Source organism: Leucoraja erinacea, chromosome 5 (assembly GCF_028641065.1).
Source record: "Leucoraja erinacea ecotype New England chromosome 5, Leri_hhj_1, whole genome shotgun sequence".
Classification (NCBI taxonomy): domain Eukaryota; kingdom Metazoa; phylum Chordata; class Chondrichthyes; order Rajiformes; family Rajidae; genus Leucoraja; species Leucoraja erinaceus.
The window spans coordinates 57786481-57792064 of NC_073381.1; the positions used below are offsets into that span (position 1 = coordinate 57786481).

At 42.6% G+C, this 5584-nt stretch overlaps 1 pseudogene; it reads right to left on the minus strand.

Moving 5' to 3' along the window:
- Positions 1-603: 603 nt before the first annotated feature.
- On the minus strand, positions 604-753 carry LOC129697759 (U2 spliceosomal RNA; annotated as a pseudogene).
- Positions 754-5584: the final 4831 nt, after the last annotated feature.

The following is a 5584-nucleotide window of genomic DNA, read 5'->3' on the forward strand; positions in this document are numbered from 1 at the left end:
TCTATTTCCTTCGCTCCATAGATGCTGCCGCACCCGCTGAGTTTCTCCAGCACTTTTACCTACCTTCGATTTTCCAGCATCTGCAGTTCCTTCTTGAACACAATATCTTTTATCCACTTTAGTTTTAGAGATACAGAGTGGAAACAGGACCTTTGGCCCACCGAGGTCACATCAACTAACAATTGCCCGTACACCTGGACATCTTTGGAACGTGGGAGGAAACTGGGCCACGCAGTCACAGGGAGAATGTGCAAACTCCAGTCAGACAGTAGACAAGATCAGGATCTACCACTGGCCACTATGCCACCCTTAAAAAAAAATTGCGTGTAAAATTCCCAGTTCCAAAAAATTATTTAATATATCGTCCCTAGATAACCATATAACCATATAACAATTACAGCACGGAAACAGGCCATCTCGGCCCTTCTAGTCCGTGCCGAACACTTATTCTCCCCTTGTCCCATCTACCTGCACTCAGACCATAACCTTCCATTCCTTTCCCATCCATATAACTATCCAATTAATTTTTAAATGATAAAATCGAACCTGCCTCCACCACCTTCACTGGAAGCTCATTCCACACAGCTACCACTCACTGAGTAAAGAAATTCACCCTCATGTTACCCCTAAACATCTGTCCCTTAATTCTCAAGTCATGTCCTAAGGGACATAAAGTCATAAGGGACGTGTCAGATATTAAATTTAAAAGACCAGATGCTACACTTGAACGTAGCCAAGAGGCTGAGAAGTGAATACTTCACTTCATTCCTGAAGGTGTCCCAAATAATCCCTTAGAAACTCTTGCAACCTTGATTTCATTCTCTTGTAAATGTTAGTTCAAAGATTCCTTAGCTAGGTGTTTTTTGCATATCTCTCTCAGTGCCAACAGTCTGTGGAAATAAAATGTTTCCTTGTTTCTATTTTCTGTTACTTTAGGGACAGTTCTAAATTTATGCTGCTATTGCCCATTTAATAATCTGTATAAATTGTTTCTCCTGCTTCATCATGCCAAATCCCTTCAGTATGGGGCTTCTATCCAAATAGAGAATTGGATAAGGGCAGCCGATGAAAACAAAGCTGTCCAAACTCTATTCAATTTTCTCGGCATGGCCAGTAAATGAAACATAGAAAATAGGTGCAGGTGTAGGCCATTCAGCCCTTCAAGCCAGCACCGCGATTCAATATGATCAAGGCTGATCATACAAAATCAGTAGTCCGTTCCCGCTTTTTCCACATATCCCTTGATTCCGTTAGCCCCAAGAGCAAAATATAACTCTTGACGACATCCAGTGAATTGGCCTCCGCTTCCTTGTTGAGGCAGGAAGCTACCTGGATGTTCATTTGACATAATAACAAGATGGGCCTGTTGCATGAATTTATTCTGGAGAAAGTCTTTCTTTCTGGAGACACTCTGTCCCACAACCCCAGGGGCTCAGTTTGGATCACCAGCTCAGGTGCTATTTGTGTAAAATGTACATATATTTCCCGTAACTAAGTGGGTTTCCCCCTGGTGGTGCTCTACACCTTTCCACCTACAATCCAGAGATGTGTTGGGTGTTATGTTGACTACAATAAATCATCCCTTGGTGTAGGTGATCATCAAAAGGATATGCAAAAAGAAGGGTACGGGGAAATAATGAAATGTGTGCAGAAATTGATGGGATTGCCCTGCTGGGAGTTGGGATAAACCTGATAAGCTGACTGGCCTCTTGTTTCATGATAATAAGTACCAATGTTTTCCCCACACTAAACCCTTCTGGAAGTGATGATATGATAATATACAATAGACAATAGGTGCAGGAGTAGGCCATTTGGCCCTACGAGCCAGCACCACCATTCAATGTGATCATGGCTGATCATCCTCAATCAGTACCCCCGTTCCTGCCTCATCCCCATATCCCCTGACTCCGCTATTTTTAAGAGCCCTATCTAGCTCTCTCTTGAAAGCATCCAGAGAATCTGCCTCCACCGCCCTCTGAGGCAGAGAATTCCACAAGACGATGTCCGGAGAATTCTACAGACTATTGTCACACCATACATATGATGTATGATGTGACATAATGTGACCTTCAAAATGTAATGACCCTTAGAACGCAGATGGGTTTGGATGTTTGGGGCTTATGTCTGATTCAGTCAGCAATATATAGTGAAGAGACTGAAAAGTAGGTCCCAGGCTGGTTTTATTTGTGCCTAAGTTTATTCCTGCTGACTTGGGAGCAAAAAATCTGTCCAGACTTGTGGTTCCCCTTAATATCCTGATGGGTTTATGCTGAAAGCTCAAGAGCCTTATGCAGTTCACCTGTACTAAGCCGCATTTGGCAATCATTTTGTGGCTTGTTGAGACCTGTCTTGCCACCCTAAGGATTGTGCAGAATTGCAACACTGACTTAAGATAGCATTGCCCTTGTGTACCTTTAAATACTGAAGCTAAGCAACCACTGGAAAAATGCTTCTAATAGGTTTCACATAACATCATGAGTTATAGGAGCAAAAGTAGGCCATTCAGCCCTTCAAGTCTACTCTGCCATTCATGGCTGATCTGTCTCTCCCTCCTAACCCCATTTTCCTTACCTTTTGATCACATTTATTTTATTTTTGGCTTTTTTTAGTTGCTTGGAATAAACCAATTGCTTTCTTTGTTTGGTTACTTCCTTATTATTAGGTTGTGACTATTCAAGACACTACGTATGAAATAAGTGTTTAGGATATCACACCAATATCAAAATGTAGTCCATCGATTTCCAATCATTAATGATAAATTCTGAGCTAGCACAATTTCCTTGAATTGCAGAATATGCTGGGACCATACTCCGGATTGTGAAAAGTGATATTTATTGAATTATGACTACACCTTGAAAGTGACATCTTTGACAGGTAATATGATAGGTAACCTTTTTTTCCAGAAAGGAAGAAAGATTCTAAGGGGAGTAGGAGGCAACCGTGGCTGACAAGAGAAGTTAGGGATAGAATAAAATTAAAAGAAAAGATGTATAACACAGCAAAGAGTAGTCGGAAACCAGAGAATTGGGAAAATTTCATAGGAAAACAGAAGGGAACAAAACGGGCAATACGGGCTGAAAAGATGAAGTACGAGGGGAAGCTGGCCAGGAATATAAAGGAGGACAGTAAAAGCTTCTTTAGATATGTTAAGGGAAAAAGAGTAGTAAAACCAGATGTGGGTCCCTTGAAGGCAGACACGGGTGAAATTATTATGGGCAACATGGAAATGGCAGAGGAGTTGAACAGGTACTTTGGATCTGTCTTCACTAAGGAAGACACAAACAATCTCCCAGATGTACTGGAGGACAGAGGATCAAAGGGGGTAGAGGAACTGAAAGAAATTATCATTAGGCGAGAAATAGTATTGGGTAGGCTAATGGGACTGAAGGATGATAAATCCCCTGGGCCTGATGGTTTGCATCCCAGGGTCCTCAGGGAGGTGGCTCTAGAAATAGTGGAAGCACTGGTGATCATTTTCCAGTTCAATAGATTCAGGATCAGTTCCCGTGGATTGGAGGATAGCTAATGCTATCGCACTTTTCAAGAAAGGAGCGAGAAACGGGGAATTATAGACCAGTTAGCATGACTTCGGTGGTGGGAAAGATGCTGAAGTCAATCATTAAAGAGGTAATAATAGGGCATTTGGATAGCAGTAAAATGATTAGGTGTGGTGACTAAAATGAGAGCACAATGGTATTGGGGGTAGGGTGTTGACATGGATAGAAAATTGGTTGGCAGACAGGAAGCAAAGAGTAGGAGTGCCGCAGAATGGCAGGCAGTGGCGAGTGGAGTGCCGCAAGGGTCCGTGTTGGGGCCACAACTGTTTACCGTATATATTAATGATTTGGAAGAGGGAATTAGGAGCAACACTAGCCAGTTTGCGGATGACACAAAGCTGGGTGGCAGTGTGAACTGTGAAGAGGATGTTAGGAGGCTGCAGGGTGACCTGGACAGGTTGAGTGAGTGGGCAGACGCGTGGCAGATGCAGTATAATATAGATAAATGTGAGGTTATCTACTTTGATGGCAAAAACAAGGGGGCAGATTATTATCTCAATGGGGTTAGGTTAGGTAACGGGGAGGTACAGTGAGACCTGGGTGTCCTTGTACACCGGTCACTGAATGGTGGCGTGCAGATACAGCAGGCAGTGAAGAAAGCTAATGGAATGTTGGCCTTCATAACAAGAAGATTTCAGTATAGGAGTAAAGAGGTTCTTCTGCAGTTGTATAGGGCTCTGGTGAGACCACATCTGGAGTATTGTGTACAGTTTTGGTCTCCTAATTTGAGGAAGGACATCCTTGTGATTGAGGCAGTGCAGCGTAGGTTCACGAGATTGATCCCTGGGATGGCGGGACTGTCATATGAGGAAAGATTGAAAAGGCTAGGCTTGTATTCACTGGAGTTTAGAAGGATGAGGGGATATCTTATAGAAACATATAAAATTATAAAAGGACTGGACAAGATAGATGCAGGAAAAATGTTCCCAATGTTGGGCGAGTCCTGAACCAGGGGCCACAGTCTTAGAATAATGGGGAGGCCATTTAAAACTGAGGTGAGAAAAAACTTTTTCACCCAGAGAGTTGTGAATTTGTGGAATTCCCTGCCACAGAGGGCAGCGGACGCCAAATCACTGGATGGATTTAAGAAAGAGTTAGGTAGAGCTCTAGGAGCTGATGGAATCAATGGATATGATTATTGGTTATTGATTGGGACGATCAGCCATGATCACAATGAATGGCGGTGCTGGTTCGAAGGGCTGAATGGCCTCCTCCTGCACCTATTTTCTATGTTACTATGTTTCTTTATGCTGTTGTTTCCTATATTGCATTTTTAATTATCAATTTGCAGCTTTACCTGATCTAGCAAAGACTTTAGCAATAATCATCTCAAATTCTTGATTTTAGCTACTTCTTAATGATGAAACAAAGAGATAAAACATGATAAAAATTGAATTAATTCATACATTCAAATTTACATAGGAAATAAATAATTAAAATATGTTGCTTTAATACAGATCGACCACCAATTTTCAGGCACCGTTGGCTCAGAGCCTTTCTGGAGTATCTGTTTTGCTGGATCAACAGGGGTCATGGTCTCCACGAGGAGTCCAACGGTACTGAACGTTCCTCCTACGCTGCCGAGGGCCCCAAGATATCGGGTCGGAAGTTGGCTTTGGGAATGGATTTGCTGGCTCCAACTGGGACGGAGTTCCAGAGCCACAGCCGCACGGGACAAATTGGACTAACCCGATCAGCATGGAAGTCCTGAGGAGGTCAAGATCGGCCACCTCATCTGGCCTAGGCGCCACATTTTCGGGGGAATTCCAGGGGGGATTTCAAGTACGCTCTCGTAATGTTGTCTGGCTTAAAGGAGGTACCGGTCCATCAGTTTCCGTAAAGTCGGTGGTGGACCTGTATCATTTTAATTATCTCTTAGATTTCATGATAGACCACTGTAGTGTAATAGAGCTTAAGTGCAGCAATATTAAATCAGGCATTATACCTCAGTGTTCTTTAATTCCGAAATGACAGCTGAAGAATTTGTATCGTACAAATAAAATAGATAACACTGAATTCATTAACAT